The sequence below is a fragment of the Sycon ciliatum genome, chromosome 9 (genome assembly GCF_964019385.1).
Source record: "Sycon ciliatum chromosome 9, ocSycCili1.1, whole genome shotgun sequence".
Taxonomy (NCBI): domain Eukaryota; kingdom Metazoa; phylum Porifera; class Calcarea; order Leucosolenida; family Sycettidae; genus Sycon; species Sycon ciliatum.
In genome coordinates this window covers 19,065,578-19,078,170 of record NC_088651.1, presented here as the reverse complement: position 1 = coordinate 19,078,170, position 12,593 = coordinate 19,065,578, and the positions used below count along the sequence as shown (strand labels likewise).

Sequence of the window (12,593 nt, the reverse complement as noted above, 5' to 3'; positions counted from 1 at the left end):
AGCCTTTTCGGACCAAAACCAGCCGACGCAGCGTCCAAAAGACTACAACATATGGGCCAAGCGCGGTCATCCGTGCTTTTATAAGAACGAAATGGCGCTTTTAGTGACATTTTGGATACAAATCCCCATCTAGTAGGGCGCAGTCTAGGCCCCGGCGGATTACGCCGGCATGGTGGTTGAAAATTTGGAGCATAATTTGGCGCCCTTTCGGAGGTAGGAGCATAACTACATGATTGTACCGCAGTTCTAGTGTGTAGGCTACACAATTGTGTGTAATGCACCTGATCAGTGCTGGCGAGCTCCATGGTAAAGGGTTCGGAGGTCATGCAGATACATCACAGTGTTTTCAGTGAAAAGCAAGGTAGAGATCATGGCAATACAGTCATTCAAGTATTGCATGCTCGAACTCGTCTTCTTCAAAGTAAAGGTTCTTTCTCACACTGATAGTAATACAGTACATGTAGCAAAAGATGCGAGTGAATCAGCTAGGATCCAGCGGATTCTGCCGGCAGAAAAATTGGCAGAATTCGGTACTTTTTCTGGTAAGTTTCATGCATGTTTGGTATGTGGACAAAGAAATGGAGCAGAATTCGAGGAATTGCCCGCCATAAGGTTGTATGGTTCTGCCAATTTTACTGCTTTTCGAGCAGAATCTGTCACCATTTCGAGCAGAATCCGCCAGTTTCTAGAATCAGCCTTTATGAAGTATCCCGGGGTGGACGAGATATTAGGGAGGTTTAATTCCCACGTAATGGAAACGCGTACGTGGGTGATCCACGTAAAGTGGATGAAGGGCACCCACGTTGCAATGTTGTGTTTATTCACACGGAACAAACAAAAGCATAAAGCGAAAGGCCCAAACCTGGTCAAAGACGAAGCTACCCGGGCCTAAGAAGCTCATCCAATATTTTGATTTCGTGCTTCGGAAACTTCTTCAGCTGAGCACCCTAACAGCTTGCACAATGCGCTCCATTCTGCCAGAACGTGGGTGAGCCTCCATACACGGTATGTCGTGAATCAGAAAACGTCTGTACGTGGGTCACTGAGTATCACGTGGTACACACACGTAAAGTACCCACGGATTACGTGGGACTAAACCTCACCAGTGACGGGTAGTCCACAACCTGACTCTGCGTCTGGTCATTCACAGTTGTCTACACCTCAAAGTCAGGAAAAAACAACAAATTCCCAGGACACATCAGCTCCTTTGCCCATTGTGGAGCGGAACCAATGGGAGGACAATCTGTCAGTAATGAGCACACAGATACGTACTATAAAGTCCAGGCTCTTATCCAGCTACGTGTCTGCCCGCACACGTCCTTTATCTCAGAGGGTGTTTTGTTTCTCAGACACGAGGATGGGCCTGGCACACACCCCATGCGCCCCAACTGGATACGCCACTGGGGTGCGTTGTCAGCAAAACAACGCGAAATGGTTGCCTGCTGGACCTCTCAAACGAGTCACAGTGCTGCCTCGGCTCAACTCAACTTTGGGTTGATCACGCTCGCAAGTCAACGTCATCTCCGCTTTATACTGCATGCAAAAGTACAATGTACACAGCTTCAAGCACACGCATCCGCACTCTTTCAGCGGAGTGACGCCTCGGTGGTTGTGAATACTTTTTTGTTTTTGTTTTTACGAGTAAGCACAACCCTAAAGAAAGGATATTGTACGATGGAAAGGATAGTGTAGGATTTGGTATAATAGAAAAGATATTGAAGGAACTTAGAAGTTGCGACTTCGGCGGTAATAGTCATGAAGTTGATTGTTCCAACTAGGAACACAGGCTTCTTGCCGAACTTGACACTTGACTGACTCACGACTGCCATCCGGAGCACACGAGGAGCACGTCGCACCTTCCACTCGGCAAACCTGCAAGAAAGCACCACGCCCTGCTCACTACACAGTGTTTCGGGATATTGAAGGATATTACACAATTGAGTTAGCTGCAGTCATAGGTATTGTAGGGAAACTGAAGTCTCGGCTTAAGTGACCTTACAGTACACAAGGAATGAGGAAACGTGGAACAAACGAGAAGGCAGTGAAAGGGTTAACAAAGGGAAAGGCGGAACTCGGACGGTGAACCAATGTATTAACACATGGATAAAAAAGTAGAAGGACAAAACACAACGAGTTCTGACTAACTGTCCACCAAAGTAACCATTATTGTCAATTCAGCGAGTGCGAAAAAAGGCACACAACTGACAGGGAGACGAAATGGAAAGGGGATAACTAAACACTTTTCCGGAGGGGGGGGGGTGGTGTGAAAGTAGAGTGGGTCCTCATGGAGGTGTAGGCAGACATCTGGGGATGACTGCCAGTCTGCACTGACGAAAGACTTTCTCTATGGGCACACCATTGAATGTGACTGGAGAAATTGACAAGGGTAGGCGGCGATGAGAAATCGTGGCGATTTTACACGGCTCGAAGAGGATCCTCCAGCTGTGGCCCAGTCCGCGAGGGCATACACATGTAGCAGTCTGGAGCTGCGCTAGGGCGAACTGAAAGAGTGTCGAGGAAAGAATACAACGTAACTGATCGCTCATTTTCTCTGTTGTCTCTCCTAAATCGTTTCTGCCAAAAGGACCACCAGGCTACTTCTACTCTACTCTCTCTCCCTCCGTCACTTTACCTTTCTCTCTTTCTCTCTCTGACACTCTGTCTCTCTGTCTCTCTCTCTCTCTCTGTGGCTCTCTATCTCGCTCTCTCTGTGGCTCTCTATTTCTCTCTATCTCTCTCTCTGTGGCTCTCTATCTCTCTCTATCTCTCGTTCTCTCTCTGTCTCTCTGTCTCTCTCTCTCTCTCTCTCTCTCTCTCTCTATCTAACTTATTATATTATCTATCTCTTTCTTTCTCTCTCTCTCTCACTCTCTTTCTCTCTCTCTCTCTGTCGCTCTCTCTCTCTCTCTCTCTCTCTCTCTCTCTCTCTCTCTCTCTCTCTCTCTCTCTCTCTCTCTCTCTCTCTCTCCCTCTATCTATCTATCTATCTATCTATCTCTCTGTCTGTCTCCGTCTGTCTCTCTCTGTCTGTTTCTCTTTGTCTCTCTCTTTTTATCTCTCTCTATCTATCTCTCTTTCTCCTTCTCCTCCTCTACACTCTCGGCGTGACGCACTCTCGCCGTGACGCACTCTCGCCGTGACGCACCCTCGCCGTGACGCACTCTCAGCGTGACGCACTCTCCGCGTGACGCACCCGCAAACACCCGCAAACACGGCCCCACGGTATTATTTTCTATAATATATAAAATAATGCCGTGGGGCCTTTGCTGTTGTTTGCGTTATGCAGAGCTCACTGACTTGTCAGTTTGAGCACTCTGGCAAGGTACGTTCGGGCCTGATTGGAAATTTTTATTTCCATTGCTATCAGGTTTGGCCTCATTTCCTCTGTGCTGTGCTGACGAGTCCACAGAGGACGAAACAGTTCTGTCCGCAGATTGAGTATAAAATAATACGTATCGGATTATATATGTATCCCCTAATCCAGTAACAATGGTGTATCCGAAGCCATATGAGCGGCCATCTCCCAGGACGAATGGGGAATGTACTTCCTATGTACACACTGCGGAACCTGCAACAGCGTCCCGTCATGAACAGTGCGGGTAAGGCTCGTTGTCCCTCTCGATCAATCACTCTAACTCTCTGTCTCCCTCTCTGTCTGCCTCTGTCTCTCTCTCTCCCTCCATCTCTCCTCCTTTCGCTCTCTCTCTCTCTCTCTCTCTCTCTCTCTCTCTCTCTCTCTCTCTCTCTCTCTCTCTCTCTCTCTCTCTCTCTCTCTCTCTCTCTCGCTCGCTCTCGCTCTCTCTCTGTCTCTCTCTCTATCTATCTATCTATTTATCTATCTCTTTCTCTGTCTGTCTCCGTCTGTCTCTCTCTGTCTGTCTCTCTTTGTCTCTCTTTTTTATCTCTCTCTATCTATCTCTCTTTCTCCTTCTCTATCTCTATCTCCCTCTCCCTGTCTCTCTCTCTCCTTCTCTCTCTCTCTCTCTCTCTCTCTCTCTCTCTCTCTCTCTCTCTTTCTCTCTCTCTCTCTCCTACTCTCTCTTTCTATCTATCTCTCTCTCTCTCTATCTATCTATCTATCTATCTATCTATGTACCTATCGTTCTATCTTTCTTTCTACCTATCCATCCATCAATCCATCCATCAATCTATCTATCTGTCTATCTTTCTATCTCGCTCGCTCTCGCTCTCTTTTCCGTAGTAACTTGGGAAGTGCATACCGTCTGCAGGGTGTATCTGAACACGGGTTGATAATTGGACTGATTATCCACGTTATGGCGTGTGGTGTGTTGAGACCATGGTGCTGAGCCTTAAGCCTTACATGATAATGGTTTTTTGTGCACTATTCCCAACTTGTGCTTGCATGGCCAGTCGTTCTACTCCAGAGGCCGAGGTTCACCCAATTGTTGGGGAAACTGCCCCAGCTACGCGGCACTACAGGGCGGCGATCCCTAACCCAGTCTCCATGGTGAATTGGAAGCCATTTGAGCGGCCATCTCCCAGGACGAAAGGGGAATGTACTTCCTATGAACACACTACGGACCCTGCAACAGCGTCCCGTCATGACCAGTGCGGGTAAGGCTCATTGTCTCCGTGGGCACCCTGTAAGAAGGCCATAGGCCTGTTGGGTATACCCAAGTATAATAATAAATACTACTACTTCTACTGCTACTACATCCCTCCATCCCTACATCCATCCATCCATCCATCCATCCATCCGCCCACCCGCCCACCCACCCACCGACCCACCCATTGAACCATCCATCTATCCACTCACCCACCCGCCCACCCATCCATCCATCTATCTGTCTATCTATCAATCTCGCCCGCTCTCGCTCTCTCTTCTGTAGTGACTTGGGAAGTGCATACCGTCTGCAGGGTGTATCTGAACACAGGTTGATAGTTCTACTGATTATCCACGCTATGGCGTGTGGTTTGATGAAAGAATGGTGCTGAGCTTTAAGCCGTACATGATAGTGGGTTTTTTTGTGCACTATTCCCAACCTGTGCTTGCATGGCCAGTCGTTCCACTCCAGAGGCCGAGGTTCTCCCAATCGTTGGGGAAACCCTCCCAGCTACGCGGCGTTACAGGGCGGCGATCCCTAACCCAGTCCCCATGGTGTGTAATGAGCGACCAATGCCCAGGACGAAAGGGGAATGTACTTCCTATGCACACACTGCGGACCCTGCAACAGCGTCCCGTCATGGACAATGCGGGTAAGGCTCGTTGTCTCTCTGGATCAATCACTCTTACTCTCTCATGACCTCTGTGCCTCACTTTGTTTGTCTCGCTCTCTGTCTCTCTCCATCTCTCTCCATCTCTCTCTCTCTCTCTCTCTCTCTCTCTCACTCTCTCTTCTGTAGTGACTTAGGATATGCATACTTTCTGCAGGGTGTATCTGAACACGGGTTGATAAGTGGACTGATTATCCACGTGATGGCGTGTATTGTTTTGGGACAATGGTGCTGAGCCTTACATGATAATGGTTTTTTTATTTTTGTGCATTATTCCCTACTTGTACTCGCATGGCCAGGAGCTCTACTGCACAGCCTGAGCAAGCAGCAAACTGTGACAACACGGTCCCATGTACCAATCATGACGAAGCGGCCGATCGATGCACCCCTTCCAACTATATTTCGGATATCCATGGTTTGTCTGTTTCGTTTTATTCGTTGTTGCTGTTGTTGTTGTTGTTATTTTTGTTGTTGTTGTTTTAAATCTTTATTCTCACGAAAGCCAGTGGCCAATAAGAGATAATAGTGTAAGAAAGGAGAAAGAGTGAGGACAATTTTTTCAGTCCTGGCTTTAGAATTTATGCTAGTGTTTTATGTAGGTTGATGTTTACTTGTTTATTCCATGTTTAGTCCATAGTTTCTTTCCTCACTTTTTGTTACCCCTTACACCTCGTTACCCTGCTGGCGTACATTGTATTGTTTTGTTTTTTCACGGCTGAGCGTAGTGAAAGAGTGCAAAAAACGTATTTTTCACTCACAAATATTTTCGTGCATTTGCTCTTGTTCTGCGCAACTCCGTTGAACCTGCCATCGTGGTCTTTGTTTTTCCTCTTGGTAGTTGAAGTTGCCCGCCCACCCACCCTGGTTTCATGGGGGGTCTTCCCCTGTTCTTTTTGATATTGTATGCCAATGTGTGTGGCTTATGATTATGACATACACTGGTTATTACATTCCATTTCTTGCTGTCTCTATTCTTGGGTCCGACTGGCAGCGGGGCAGGAATTAATGAAATAGAAAGGTTTTTTGGCCGAAAGCGTGTTTTTCCTCTAGCCCGGTTGAGCGGTCGCGGCTAGGAATGTAGGGAGTCATTGTTTTCAGGCGCTCCCCTGCTGTCCAGTCACCCATGCTCACCACTGGCCATGCTGTTTCACTTGATTTCACGGACTTTTCTCCTGCTTTCTGGCGGTTCTTTGATGGATTTAGATGTTTTTCGGCTATTTATCTATTATGTGGCTGCGAGTGTGGTTTTTTGCTTCTACTCATTTCTGGAAAACCACCACGGTGGTGAGTGTGATTGCTCTGGCAGACCACTACCCCATGTACTGAACAGTCGCTTTGTGAGTGAAAAACAATATTTCGCGTTGTTTCACCTACATGTAAATAAATTTTGTTTTTGTTTTCCCTCAAACCCGTGAACAACATGCGTGTAAATGTAGTGACTTTTGTACTTTTTAGCATCTTACAAAAAAGTTCTTTTTTGCATGTTTGAGCGCATGACTGAGGGCCGGGAACTAGGCATTGGCGGATAATGCTCGAAAAGGTGGCAGATTTTGCTCGAAAAGCAGTGAAATTGGCAGAACTATACAAACCTTGTGCATATATGGCGGGCAATTCCTCGAAGTCTGCTCCATTTCTTTATCCACATACCAAACATGCATGAAACATACCAGAAAAAGTACCGAATTCTGCCAATTTTTCTGCCAACATTATCCGCAAAGGCCTACCGGGAACGCATGCTGTGGCTCCACGAGCCGGGTGTGAGGGCAATCGGATACCGTTTCGGACAACTTGTCTGCGAAAATATCAGGCCGGCAAAGCTCATCACTGGGCACAACCTCCAATGCGTGCAATCGAACATGGCTGAACAAGCGGTCACGTGTTCGTGAGTACACCAGTCACCTGGTCACCTTTCCTGCAGCCTACAACTTACAGCATGTTTGGGCGAGTTTCTCCCACTCGAGTTGAACCTTTGAACCTTGATGTGAAAGTTGTCGCCTGCTGGCGTGGTGACCAGGTGACTAGTGTAGGCAGGAGCACATGACCGCTTCTTCAACTATGTTCGATTGGGAATATGGGCAGAACGCTGGATCGCAGCCTTTTCGGACCAAAACCAGCCGACGCAGCGTCCAAAAGACTACAACATATGGGCCAAGCGCGGTCATCCGTGCTTTTATAAGAACGAAATGGCGCTTTTAGTGACATTTTGGATACAAATCCCCATCTAGTAGGGCGCAGTCTAGGCCCCGGCGGATTACGCCGGCATGGTGGTTGAAAATTTGGAGCATAATTTGGCGCCCTTTCGGAGGTAGGAGCATAACTACATGATTGTACCGCAGTTCTAGTGTGTAGGCTACACAATTGTGTGTAATGCACCTGATCAGTGCTGGCGAGCTCCATGGTAAAGGGTTCGGAGGTCATGCAGATACATCACAGTGTTTTCAGTGAAAAGCAAGGTAGAGATCATGGCAATACAGTCATTCAAGTATTGCATGCTCGAACTCGTCTTCTTCAAAGTAAAGGTTCTTTCTCACACTGATAGTAATACAGTACATGTAGCAAAAGATGCGAGTGAATCAGCTAGGATCCAGCGGATTCTGCCGGCAGAAAAATTGGCAGAATTCGGTACTTTTTCTGGTAAGTTTCATGCATGTTTGGTATGTGGACAAAGAAATGGAGCAGAATTCGAGGAATTGCCCGCCATAAGGTTGTATGGTTCTGCCCATTTTACTGCTTTTCGAGCAGAATCTGCCACCATTTCGAGCAGAATCCGCCAGTTTCTAGAATCAGCCTTTATGAAGTATCCCGGGGTGGACGAGATATTAGGGAGGTTTAATTCCCACGTAATGGAAACGCGTACGTGGGTGATCCACGTAAAGTGGATGAAGGGCACCCACGTTGCAATGTTGTGTTTAGTCACACGGAACAAACAAAAGCATAAAGCGAAAGGCCCAAACCTGGTCAAAGACGAAGCTACCCGGGCCTAAGAAGCTCATCCAATATTTTGATTTCGTGCTTCGGAAACTTCTTCAGCTGAGCACCCTAACAGCTTGCACAATGCGCTCCATTCTGCCAGAACGTGGGTGAGCCTCCATACACGGTATGTCGTGAATCAGAACACGTCTGTACGTGGGTCACTGAGTATCACGTGGTACACACACGTAAAGTACCCACGGATTACGTGAGACTAAACCTCCCTAGTGACGGGTAGTCCACAACCTGACTCTGCGTCTGGTCATTCACAGTTGTCTACACCTCAAAGTCAGGAAAAAACAACAAATTCCCAGGACACATCAGCTCCTTTGCCCATTGTGGAGCGGAACCAATGGGAGGACAATCTGTCAGTAATGAGCACACAGATACGTACTATAAAGACCAGGCTCTTATCATGCTACGTGTCTGCCCGCACACGTCCTTTATCTCAGAGGGTGTTTTGTTTCTCAGACGCGGGGATGGGCCTGGCACACACCCCATGCGCCCCAACTGGATACGCCACTGGGGTGCGTTGTCAGCAAAACAACGCGAAATGGTTGCCTGCTGGACCTCTCAAACGAGTCACAGTGCCGCCTCGACTCAACTCAACTTTGGGTTGATCACGCTCGCAAGTCAACGTCATCTCCGCTTTATACTGCATGCAAAAGTGCAATGTACACAGCTTCAAGCACACGCATCCGCACTCTTTCAGCGGAGTGACGCCTCGGTGGTTGTGAATACGTTTTTGTTTTTGTTTTTACGAGTAAGCACAACCCTAAAGAAAGGATATTGTACGATGGAAAGGATAGTGTAGGATTTGGTATAATAGAAACGATATTGAAGGAACTTAGAAGTTGCGACTTCGGCGGTAATAGTCATGAAGTTGATTGTTCCAACTAGGAACACAGGCTTCTTGCCGAACTTGACACTTGACTGACTCACGACTGCCATCTGGAGCACACGAGGAGCACGTCGCACCTTCCACTCGGCAAACCTGCAAGAAAGCACCACTCCCTGCTCAATACACAGTGTTTCGGGATATTGAAGGATATTATACAATAGAGTTAGCTGCAGTCATAGGTATTGTATGGAAACTGAAGTCTCGGCTTAAGTGACCTTACAGTACACAAGGAATGAGGAAACGTGGAACAAACGAGAAGACGGTGAAAGGGTTAACAAATGGAAAGGCTGAACTCGGACGGTGAACCAATGTATTAAACATGGATAAAAAAAGTAGAAGGACAAAACACAACGAGTTATGACTAACTGTCCACCAAAGTAACCATTATTGTCAATTCAGCGAGTGCGAAAAAAGGCACACAACTGACAGGGAGACGAAATGGAAAGGGGATAACTAAACACATTTTCACAATAATTTGAGTGCGCTTGGAGCACACCATGTAGCTAGTTGACATGATGAACTGATATTGATGTTCTTTCTTGTGTCCGTGGAACCGTGCTATCCCTGTGCCTTTGGTTTTGACCGTGAGTTTGTCTATCCAACTACACTGTATTCAGTTTGATTTGGATTTTGTCCGACGACCATGGATTTCTGCCGCTGTGCCTCTAGACTGCTGCGTAGATTGTTGGAGCTGTGGTTTGAGGCCAAGACAAGGCACCACACTCACGACCGAATTCATGAAGAAAGCCGGGTACGAAGAAGAGGGTGGATTGCAACTGAGTTCAAGAACGGCAACCGGTGGGGCAGAAAGCTCGACATCAGGAAACACCACCCGAACCATCGCGTCCATGCACACCGAACAAATAAAAAGAGCACGACTTCGCAATTCAGAATCCGGGCATCCTTTGCTTCTTCATCAAAACTGAACACTAGAACAAGTACAGTTTTAGATCGCGAACGTTCTGCTATCCGGTTTCTTGCAAACATTGGTGTGTTTCGAGATATTCAAAATTTGGTGGGTAAGAAATACAAGCCATTCAAGCTTTGCACTCAAGGTCTGGTGTGACCGCGTCACAGGGATCACGCAAGCCAGCTGAGCGCCAGCGATACCAAGCCCACAGTGGCTTGTTTCGGTGTGACGGGGCCGATTTGCTGTGTGATGCCATAAGCACCCTTTTCGCATCTGACGGCTCATATATAAAATAATAGCGTGGGGCCTTTGCTGTTGTTTGCGTTATGCAGAGCTCACTGACTTGTCAATTTGAGCACTTTGGCAAGGTACGTTCGGGCCTGATTGGAAATTTTTATTTCCATTGCTATCAGATCGCGAACGTTCTGCTCTCCGGTTTCTTGCAAACATTGGTGTGTTTCGAGATATTCAAAATTTGGTGGGTAAGAAATACAAGCCATTCAAGCTTTGCACTCAAGGTCTGGTGTGACCGCGTCACAGGGATCACGCAAGCCAGCTGAGCGCCAGCGATACCAAGCCCACAGTGGCTTGTTTCGGTGTGACGGGGCCGATTTGCTGTGTGATGCCATAAGCACCCTTTTCGCATCTGACGGCTCATATATAAAATAATAGCGTGGGGACTTTGCTGTTGTTTGCGTTATGCAGAGCTCACTGACTTGTCAATTTGAGCACTCTGGCAAGGTACGTTCGGACCTGATTGGAAATTTTTATTTCCATTGCTATCAGGTTTGGCCTCATTTCCTCTGTGCTGCGCTGACGAGTCTACAAAGGACGAAACAGTTCTGTCCGCAGATTGAGTCTAAAATAATATGTATCGGATTACTCTATGTATTGGATTATATATCTATCCCCTAATCCAGTAACAATGGTGTATCCGAAGCCATATGAGCGGCCATCTCCCAGGACGAATGGGGAATGTACTTCCTATATACACACTGCGGAACCTCCAACGGCGTCCCGTCATGAACAGTGCGGGTAAGGCTCGTTGTCTCTCTCGATCAATCACTCTAACTCTCTGTCTCCCTCTCTGTCTGCCTCTGTCTCTCCCTCTCTCTCGATCAATCACTCTAACTCTCTGTCTCCCTCTCTGTCTGCCTCTGTCTCTCCCTCTGTCTCTCTCTCCATCTCTCCTCCTTTCGCTCTCTCTCTCTCTCTCTCTCTCTCTCTCTCTCTCTCTCTCTCTGTCTCTCTCTCTCTCGCTCTCTCTCTCTCTCTCTCTCTCTTTCTCTCTCTCTCTATCTCTCTCTCTCTCTCTCTCTCTCTCTATCTATCTATCTATCTCTCTGTCTGTCTCCGTCTGTCTCTCTCTGTCTGTCTCTCTTTGTCTCTCTCTTTTTATCTCTCTCTATCTATCTCTATCTCTCTTTCTCCTTCTCTATCTCTATCTCGCAGGGTGTATCTGAACACGGGTTGATAATTAGACTGATTATCCACGTTAAGGCGTGTGGTGTGTTGAGACCATGGTGGTGAGCCTTAAGCCTTATATGATAATGGTGTTTTTTGTTCACTATTCCCAACTTGTGCTTGCATGGCCAGTCGTTCTACTCCAGAGGCCGAAGTTCTCCCAATCGTTGGGGAAACCCTCCCAGCTACGCGGCGTTACAGGGCGGCGATCCCTAACCCAGTCCCCATGTTGTGTAATGAGCGACCAACGCCCAGGACGAAAGGGGAATGTACTTCCTATGCACACACTGTGGACCCTGCAACAACGTCCCGTCATCGACAATGCGGGTAAGGCTCGTTGTCTCTCTGGATCAATCACTCTTACTCTCTCATGACCTCTGTGCCTCACTTTGTTTGTCACGCTCTCTGTATCTCTCCCTCTCTCTCTTTCCCTCTCTCAATCTCTCCTTTTCTCTCTCTCTCTCTTCCTTTCTCTATCTCTATCCTTATCTCTCTATCTATCTACCCAGCATGCTGTCCGCAGATTGAGTACCTAATTATCTATATATCTATCTATCTACTCAATCTGTCTATCTCTCTCTCTCTCACTCTCTCTTCTGTAGTTACTTAGGATATGCATACTTTCTGCAGGGTGTATCTGAACACGGGTTGATAAGTGGACTGATTATCCACGTGATGGCGTGTATTGTTTTGGGACCATGGTGCTGAGCCTTACATGATAATGGTTTTTGTTTTTGTGCATTATTCCCTACTTGTACTCGCATGGCCAGGAGCTCTACTGCACAGCCTGAGCAAGCAGCAAACTGTGACAACACGGTCCCATGTACCAATCATGACGAAGCGCCCGATCGATGCACCCCTTTCAACTTTATTTCGGATATCCATGGTTTGTCTGTTTCGTTTTACTCGTTGTTTCTGTTGTTGTTGTTGTTATTTTTGTTTTTGTTGTTTGAAATCTTTGTTCTCACGATAGCCAGCGGCCAATAAGAGATAATAGTGTAAGAAAGGAGAAAGAGTGAGGACAATTTTTTCAGTCCTGGCTTTAGACTTTATGCTAGGGTTTTATGTAGGTTGATGTTTACTTGTTTATTCCATGTTTAGTCCATAGTTTCT

The 12,593-nt window shown here is 47.1% G+C and overlaps 1 long non-coding RNA gene across 1 annotated transcript; it reads left to right on the top strand.

The window, feature by feature from the left end:
* The first annotated feature begins 3,287 nt into the window (after window positions 1-3,287).
* Window positions 3,288-6,083, top strand: LOC135825358 (uncharacterized). The gene is made up of 5 exons (XR_010555066.1): window positions 3,288-3,322; window positions 3,485-3,599; window positions 4,372-4,575; window positions 5,023-5,217; window positions 5,535-6,083. It is a non-coding gene; the product is annotated as an uncharacterized LOC135825358 (long non-coding RNA).
* Window positions 6,084-12,593: the final 6,510 nt, after the last annotated feature.